This window comes from Capsicum annuum, chromosome 9 (genome assembly GCF_002878395.1).
Source record: "Capsicum annuum cultivar UCD-10X-F1 chromosome 9, UCD10Xv1.1, whole genome shotgun sequence".
NCBI classification, from domain to species: Eukaryota; Viridiplantae; Streptophyta; class Magnoliopsida; order Solanales; family Solanaceae; genus Capsicum; species Capsicum annuum.
The window spans coordinates 54,849,631-54,859,528 of NC_061119.1; the positions used below are offsets into that span (position 1 = coordinate 54,849,631).

General features: G+C 34.7%; 1 long non-coding RNA gene across 1 annotated transcript; it reads right to left on the minus strand.

Moving 5' to 3' along the window:
- Positions 1 to 3,227: 3,227 nt before the first annotated feature.
- On the minus strand, positions 3,228 to 9,642 carry LOC107842800. The gene is made up of 3 exons (XR_001666097.2): positions 8,873 to 9,642; positions 4,353 to 4,452; positions 3,228 to 3,491 (listed from the first exon to the last, which is right to left on the minus strand). It is a non-coding gene; the product is annotated as an uncharacterized LOC107842800 (long non-coding RNA).
- Positions 9,643 to 9,898: the final 256 nt, after the last annotated feature.

A 9,898-nucleotide genomic window follows, 5' to 3' on the forward strand; every position in this document is an offset into this window, starting at 1 on the left:
AAGGGAGTAGTAGATATTTTTCGGCAAAATAGTAAACCATATTCAGAGCAGCACAAGCAATAATATAGCTGTGATCTTTCCTTGGGCGGACTTGTACGTTTGATTGAATATTCTATATGTACAGTCGCTTTTGTACTTATGAAAACTGAGTCTTACGGCGGGTTTGTTCTTTTGTAAAGTTCTGTTTGAGTACATCTTGAGTTAATTGTTATTATCGTTACTATCATGTATGGATTTATTTGTTGTTTTCTTTATATTGAATATCGCGAGTTGTTTAGTCAGGCTTATCTATCATGGTTGAGTTGGGGTAGGTGTCATCACTATTCATGAGATGTTTGGGTCATGATAAGTTGGTATTAAAGTGATAGATTTACCGTCTCATGAGTACAAGAGTATGTGATGAGTGGTGAATTTACCACTCATTTGCTCCTAATATTTGTGCACACTATTATGATTTGAATGCGTAAATGAGACATGTTTGTGATTAAATGCACTAATTTCCACATTCTTGCATGCACACAGGTGATGAAATAGAAAGATGTGGATTTGAGCTAAATAGAGATTGAAAGGAGAGGAAAAGTGCATAGCTAATGACCCTGCACGGATCAGGCTCAGTTACCAGTCAAAATTGGTCATCCACCACAATCGTGTTGATCCTATCGCGGTCGCGGTGACCGCGATCGCGGCGTAGCGGGATTTTGGCCTAGGACAGTTTTGTAATTTGACGTAGCTGATTCCACTTCCTATATAAGGCACAAATATTTATTTCTTTGGGGCATTGATCTTTGGATGAAAAAGATTGAAAAATTTGAGAATTGGTGAACCCTATAATTTGGGGAAACATTTTTGTGTTTAAAATTTCAAGTTGAAGTTGGTGAAATTAAAGTGTAAAGCGAAGATTTTCCTTGTCCTCTGTTGTTATGGATTTCATTAATGAATTATTTGGTATATTTATTCCCTTTTATTTCATGAGTAGCTAAATTCTCTAGTCTTGGGATAATGTTGAATTAAGGTACAATTGTGTTTCGGTGAAGATGTGTTTGTGAAATTCTTAGTTGTTGATTATGGATTTCACTATTGCTAGGTTTAAATAGTTGAGATTTGTGGGTGAAAATCTCAAATACCCAAAATAGATTTATTGGGTGAAAATTCCAAACTTTTGAAATCTCTCATCATCCTTGAAAGAGGGACGTGGATAAATCTTTGGGAACCCATAGCTCCCTTGAAAGAGGACTATAGGGGGCCAAAGCAATAGTGGACAATTGTGTATATAGCTTACTTTCTTTTTCCATCTTAGAAATAAGGGTAGATGAAGAGTAGGTTATGTCATGGGAATCTTCCTAGAAATAAGAATGTCCAATTGAGGTTTTGGGTGTTTTATTGATACACTCGTTAGGTACTCGAAAGAGTCAAGGAGTGACATCCTTGAGATCTTGTTGACAAACTAGCCTCAAGTACTTTTAACCTAGCCTACCGTGTCATCAACAATTAGGACTTTTACAAAATCATCATGACCCCATGCATACCTTCTCCTTAGGTAGACATAATCTCAAGATCTCTCCAAATTCGAATTCTAAAACAAAAAGTGTTATTTTAGTGTGTTGCTTGACTTGATATTGACAAGATTCTATTTCAAACCAACCCCCCACTTTACATTATGTGTTTTACGTTGTGTACACTTCGGGTATATTTTTACTAAGTTCGACACTCATAGGACTCGAAATCTAAATCTCGATCCTCGTGGATTTGACCTCAATAAAAGTTGAGCTATTGACAATGACCGTCCTCTACCACTTTCTATATAAGGCATAAATCTTTATTTTTTTGGGGCATTGATTCTTAGATGAAAAAGATTGAAAATTTTGAGAATTGGTGAACCCTAGAATTTGGGGAAACATTTTTGTATTTAAAATTTCAAGATGAAGTTGGTGAAATTGAAGTGTAAAGTGAAGATTTTCCATGTCCTTCATTGTAATGGATGCCGTGAATGAATTGTTTGGTATATTTCTTCCCTTTCACTTCATGAGTAGCTATATTCTCTAGTCTTGGAATTATATTGAACTAAGGTGCAATTGTGATTGGGTGAAGACGTGTTTGTGAAATTCTTAGTTGTTGATTATGGATTCCACTATTGCTTGATTTAAATAGTTGGAATTTGTGGGTGAAAATCTCAAATACCCAAAATAGATTTATTGGGTGAAAATTCCAAACTTTTGAAATCTCTCATCATCCTTGAAAGAGGGACGTGGATAAATCTTTGGGAGCCCATAGCTCCCTTGAAAGAGGACTATAGGGGGCCAAAGCAATAGTGGACAATTGTGGATATAGCTTACTTTCTTTTTCCATCTTAGAAATAAGGGTAGATGAAGAGTAGGTTATGTCATGGGAATCTTCCTAGAAATAGGGATGCACAATTGAGGTTTTATGTGGCTTTTATTGATACACTTGTTAGGTACTCTAAAGAGTCAAGGAGTGACATCCTTGAGACCTTGTTGACAAACTAGCCTCAAGGACTCTTAACCTAGCCTACCATGTCATCAATAATTAAGACTTTTAATAAACCATCATGCCCCTATGTACACCTTGCCCTTAGGTAGACATAATCCCAAGATCTCTCTAAATTTGAATTCTAAAACAAAAAGTGTTATCTTAGTTTGTTGCTTAACTTGATATCGATAAGATTCTATTCCAACACTCCCTTCCCCCCCACACTTTACATTATGTGTTTTACGATGTGTATACTTTAGGTATCTTTTTAGTAATTTTGACACTATAAAACTGAAAATCTAAATCTCACTCCTCGTAATTTCGACCTCAACGAAAGTTGAGCTATTGAAAACAGCCATCCTCTACCACTTTAGATGGTAAAGGTGAGCGTTATTAGTATGTGTCTAGTAGATTTTCATAAAATGATACGAGATATCATATCTATCTTGGGGAGCCTGTGAGACATTCTTACGAAAGACTCAGTTCTTTATTCCTTATTAGGAACATTTATTCACTTCTTAAAGATTTCATTCTCTCACCAAATGGTGAGGATGAGATCAACTATTACTAAGAATGATGCGCATGTACCCACTGCTAAGGCTCCAGTTAGGGGGTCGAGGTTGTGGAAGATGTAGAGAACTAGGTGCGGTACCATCTAGGTGTTAACACTAAAAATATGAGGCCATGATGGCACATACCCTAACGCCAATCACGGCAGGTAGTCCAACTCTAAAAGAGAATGAGTACGAAAAGAGATATATGTAATAAAACAAAATACAAGAATTTGGGATAACGTCGATCTAATACAATAACATAGCAAATACCTGAATAATATAACTCCCAAACCCCGAAGATCTTATATCATGAATAAAGAACATTGTAAAGTAAAGACATAAGAACTAGATGAATATGGTTACAAACTCCGAACGAGGAACTCACTTTGGCTTCGAAAGACTCTAAAGTTGCATGAAGAATCACGACTGTAAATGCACTCGAACTAGGATCTGCACTAAAATAGTACAAAAGTAGGAGTGAATACGGTCCACTTATACTCAGTAAACATCATAGGCTGACCAAACTAAGTAAACAACTAGATAGGTAAAATAAACTATGAGCAACACATCCACGCTATAAATAACAAATATCCCAACGATTCAAGCCATACAACTTCTAATAGTGTAATAATACAATCTCAATAATAAAATAAGAAATATCAACATCACATACATAAAGAAGTCCAAGTCACATACATCTACAACAAGTACTCTTTTTAAAAAATGCTCTCTACCTAGCACCCAAAAATCCTAAAAATCAAACTGCCATCGCCGACCAATATGGCCACCACCTTGTGTGGGTAGCTCCCACCAAAAGAGTTTCCACCCTTCATACTAAAGACACAACCAAACTAGTATAGCCACACCAATCATAACCACAAACACCAAAATATGTAAACCTTTTTAAACCTAAACCTATGAAAACAAATACATCTAAAATTCCTTTTAAACTGGTGATTATGCTACGTAGGGAACTAAACTTTATATGGAAATCATCTGAAGTTCAAAGTCTAGTTATAAAGGAGAATCTACAATATGCCATGATAAGTAAATTTATATGGAAAGTCGAACATCAAAGAATAGAGAAAAGTCATTCCAGGGCAATGCGAGATAAAAAGAGAATGCATGACTGGTGTTTTGGATACAAGACATATTCTAATTAGATCTAGATTAGAGGACTATGTCCATTATCCTTTTGTGGAAAAAGAAATGAGATGTACTGGAAGATGTGTATGTTAAAGTAGGATCCATGGTTTGAACCAGAAGTAGAAATAACTATAGGGGTCGCCTTAATATTGATGCTAAACTTACCACCTTTTTTTTTTCCAAGGAGGCAATTTTGTCAACTGTTTCAAAAATAGATAAATCCTTGAAGGTGGATATGCCGACAAAGAATCAGCAAGATCAAGATCTGCAAACGTAAAAGTTGAGGTGAATTTAGCCAAATTACCACAAAGGGTGAGGATAAATGAAGAGGATGATATAACTATAAAAATTAGATCAAAATGGATCCAAATTTATACGACTATATGCCTAAATATTGAAAGTAATTTTATCTTCAAGGACATGATGAAGATAATGACTGGAACATTCATAAAAAATTTCATGATAAAAAGATGGAGGAATGGGAAAATAAGAGGGAAGCTGCAGGAAATTAAGTAATAGAGCAGTTACTAATCAGCAGAGGGTATTGAAAAATAGTGGGAATGACCAACCAAAGGCTTAATGGTTGACCAGAAGAAGCAAATACAAAAAAGACAAGTACGAAGACATTATAGCAGAAGACAATGAACAAGAGGTAGATGCAGTAGGCGTGACAAATACTTTTGATGCACTAAGAGCCTAGGAAGAAAACCAAAAGAAAGAGGATAATCGAATAGAAGCACAGGGACAAAAAAAGGAATACTAAGGAATTAAGAAGTGGGTGAATCAGAAGTTTGGCAATAGTCAGGGGAAATCACCAATAAAAGAGTAGGAGAAAAATAGTCAAAGCACTAGTCCAAACAAGGAACAAATTAAGCAACAACTAAAAGTTGATCAACAAATCATCCCAAGAAAAAAAATAAAAAATAAGGTGTAGCATAGAAAAAAAGGTATGGGAAACACAGGTGAAAGAACTATAGTAGTGTCAAAAGTAGATAACAATGTAGTGGAACCTTTAGAAATTCAAGTTGACAAACAAATGGAGGCCCACAATAAAGAAATAGAGAATATAGATGCAAAGAATTTGGAGAAAAAACATAAATCAAGTAGATGTTGAAGGAAACTTGTCTACTAAACAGATTGATACTTTGAAATCTAGCCACGGGGAAAAAAATAAATGCATAGGATAAAAATCTTCTCAAGCAAACTCTTGACAAAAAAAAGTACAACATCAAAATCTGACAAGCCTCAATGAATGCTCTAATATGGAATATTAAGATGGTGAATACTCAAAAAACTTTCAGCAGACTAATTACTTTACAGAAGAGGCATCAATTTACTTTGTGGAATTAATGGAATAATTTCAAGGCAACCAAAAGTTAGAGGAATATAGAAGAAAGTTGGGAATGTAATGTGTAGTGAAAAATATAAATGAGAAGATATGGTAATTTATAGAAAATAAAATTGCGTATACAATGGTAGTATATGAGTAGCAACAAACAACTTCAAAGTTGGAAATCATAAAAAAGGATTAACAGTACTAGTTACTTTGGTATATGTTACATACACACAAGTAGTGAGATTAATAGTATGGGAATCAATGGATGATCTAGAAGGTTCCATGCAACTTCTATGGCTGGTGGAAGGTGATTTTAATGTAATAACTAATGAGGAAGAAAGGCTGGAGGACTTCTGGTTACAACAACTAAATAGAATATTTCATTCACTATTTCAATATGTGTAACTTGGAGGAACTTGGATTTAAGAGTAGTAAGTATACAGTATGGAGTAGTAGGACAAATGAGAATTGTATCTTTAAAAGACTGGATAGAGTTCTTTGCAATAATACAATACAAAATATCTTTTCAGTAGTAGAGGTGGAATATTTGATAAGAAGTGGACTAGATCATACACTTATACTTCTCAAGTTTAGTATTAGTAATGAAGAAATTATGAAATCATTTAAACTTCTGAACTTTTGGTTGAAAGAGGTTTATTTCAAGAAGGTGGTCAGGCAACACTGGAAAGGTGATTTTGAGGGTAATCCTTTTAGCTTGTTTCATTACAAGTTAAAGATAGTGAAGAAGGCAATTAACCAATAGAGTAAAAAAGTATTTGATAACATATTCCAAGAGATTGCTACATTGGAGAAGATTATTAAAGTGCATGATATGAAATCTGAAGGGGATTCAATTGGTCCCAATAGATAAAAATTGTATAAGGCCCAGGCAGCAACTTCAAAGAGAGAAAGAATTTTGAAAGTAAAAGTTAGGATTTGATGGTTCAAGGATGGAGAGAGCAACACAAAATTCTTTCAAACCATAATCAAGGAAAGGAGAAGCAGTCTTAAAGTGTAGAAAATTCAAAATGAAGAAGAAGAATGGTTGGATTAACAAAATGACTTAGATGAGGAAGTAGTGATTTTTTTAAAGGGCAATTTACTAATCAAGCCGCTAAAAATGATTTCCCCCTTTTTCCTATTGGAAGAAATTTCAAGGATAATAAAAACTAAGTAGGGGAAATAACTTCACAAGTTCCCTAGTATGGATAAGGTTTATGAAGCAGTAATAGAACTTAACAGACATAATGCTAGTGGACCAGATGGGATGAAAGGAGCCTTTTATCAGGATACTTGGGACATAGTAGGGTGATACATATTTAATATGGTAGGAGCTTTCTTTTGTGGAGATGAATTACCTAGATTTAAAACTCATACAAATGTAGTGCTCCCACCAAAGAAAGTGGTGGTTAATATCTTTCCAGACATGAGATCCTTATCATTGAGCAATTTTGTACATGAGTTTCTAAAGAATCATTCATAAGGGAATCAAAGTTTTATTTCCTCAGATTATCACCAGGGTAGACTTGATTTGTACAACACAGAAGTATAGTTGGAATATATTAATGGTTTAGGGACTAGTAGAAGGCAAAAGAAGGGTTAGCTAGTTTGTGGTGTAATGCTTCATTTTTCCTCATAAAAAGCTAAATTCAACGTGACAACTCTTTTTAGGATGGTTTAAGAGTAAGAGTCTCCACCTAACGAATTAAGGTGCATTAGGGAACCATTCTATTACGAACTTATTTTTATTTCACTAATCTAATTCACTAGATATCAGGTAAGAATTCAAATTACCTCAAAAGAAAGGTGTAAGACACCTATCGAGGTCTACAAACATGAAAATCAATCAAATTTGTACGTTGCATAGGGATTCTACGTGATCAACAAAAGTCACTTATTTGTATTAACTTAATAATAGCTAAGTGAGGAAAATAATAATAAACAAGACACATAATCTACTTATTTTTAGGTATTAATTATCTGGGTGATGACAATATGCATTAAAAATGACTTAGATAAGAAAGAAGATAGAAGAAACACAATAGATATTGTAAAATTTTTATTAAATAAGAGAACCGAAACCACCCCTAACAATTAAAACATGCAAAGTAAATAAAAGAGCAAACAAATTTAAAAGGTTGGATAAGAATTTATTATTCTTTATTATTCGGTTCAGCGCCTGACTTATTAATGAGTGGCAATGTTGTATGTCGCATTGTCGAATATGCTTGGGTCAACTTTCGTCATTTCTGAATGTCTACCTAACCCCCCCCCCCCCCCACCTAGCTTATTTATTAAACTTAGAGGCGTTAAAATAAAAAGTGATGAAAAGCTAGTGCCACACCACCTTTTTACCCAAAAGATTATTTTTTTAAGTTCGAAAAGAGTTTTTACTATTAAAGTGACAAAATAAAAATTTATTTCAAAAAAAACTTTTAACAATCAAAACTCAAAGTCGCCACTTGGCATAAATCTTGTGTGTCAAGTCACCTTTGGAAATCCTTTTTCAAAATGATTTTTACTCTTTAAACTGGTATGTGAACAGAGATTCCGGTTAAGAAATTCTGTTGATCGAGGAAAAGGTGTTAGGTACCCCTCAATCTCGTGGTTCAACCACGATCGCTTGGTGGAGCATATCGGCTAATTTGATACTATGAATGTATAAAACACACAAAACCACACAAAATAATCAATCAAATAAAAAAAACAAAACAAGTCCTAAAATATAGTGTCCAGTTCAATTATTACCGCCTGAAATAAAAAAGGTATTGAAAAGTAAACCTACACTAGTCCTAAACTACGATCCAATGCTTTACCCGATGGATTGGGCCTTGATCACAAGCCTCCTTTGCATACATAATGCTTTGGGGCATTCCCCGGTGAATAAGTACAGTGTGACCTCGGGCCATTCCCCAGCCAATGAATACATTTTTGATGAAATACGGTAAAAGTAGAGAAATAACTCAACATAGACACATACACAATTAATGATATAGAATCCTACGAGTTGCCCACCCAAGACCTAAGATTTTCCTATCGATCCTCGGCCTAAAACATGATACTATCGAGTTCGACAAAAATTAAAATCTATTTCAAATTAGACAACCATCAATGTATCAAAATAGATCAATATTCACTTTTATCAATTTTCAACCCCTTCACGAATTCATTCTCAAAATAATTAACCAATTCTTCGATTACCAATCCAAGTTTTCAAATCAAGTTCAACATCAACCAACATCCATAATTCAAACATCACAAAATCACACAAAAGAAACTTCACGCAACATGAGTTCCACACAAAGTATCCAAAACTTAAATTTAATCGAGAATGAGATAAGAAATAGACCTTAACGTTGCTTTCAATTTAGTATTACTCAATCTATTGAGAGGGAAATCGCGCCCGAAACCTCGAACAAGCCTCAACAAGTGAACGAACCAACTCGAGTCAAGATGGACAACCCAGACAGATTTGACAATGATGGAATAAACCTCGATCTACCTTTTTTTGCTCTATTTTTTTGCTAAACCGAATTGAAAATTGCACCTCGACAAGTGACCATACTAGATTCATGCAAACCCGACCTTGTTTTACTCGTTTTCGATGGATTTTTGCCAGAATTAGACAACGGTGTGTTAGGCTAAACCGATTTGGTTAGAATAGCAATGGGGTTTGCTGTTTTTTACTTCATCGAAGCTTCAACGACCTCGATGACAATGGGAATCAAAGAAAATAGAGCAGTTTGTACGATGGTAGTGTTTCTGATGAAAAAATCATTGGAAAAGTCAATTCCCATCTGTTTCTCTCTCCCTCATCCATTTTTTTCTCTCAAAACCGTTCTATTTAGGCGATCTTTCCTCACTGCGTGTGTGTGTGTGTTTTCCAGTGAGAGCATATGTATGCATTTTTCTTCGATCTTTTTTGGTTTTGTCTAATGTGTGTGGGTATTCTCTGTGTGTGGTGCGTATGGAATTATGTCTCTTTTATCTAATTTGTAAGTGTGTGTGATATAGAAAAGAATGAGAGCGGATATTGGTGTGTGTTGCTGTGAATTTCTGTGTGTTCCCCTGTATGTAAGTGAATATGGAAAATATAGAGGATGTATAAGAATATGTGAGAGTATTTTTAGATTCTATGAGTTGTATTTTTTTTGAGAGAAAAAAAAACGTGAAAGTTGTTCAGGGGTAGGGGGACACGTGGGTAGGGGTATAGGGTAGTGGTAGGGGGTATGAGATATATGATATAGGTTGTGAGGTGGTATATTTAATTAGGGTGGGTGGTGAATTTTTTAGGATGAGGTGTTAAAAGTTGTTAAGAATTTATTGGATTTGTTATTGTGTGGAATTTATCACATAGGTGAAGGTCTACGGTAAA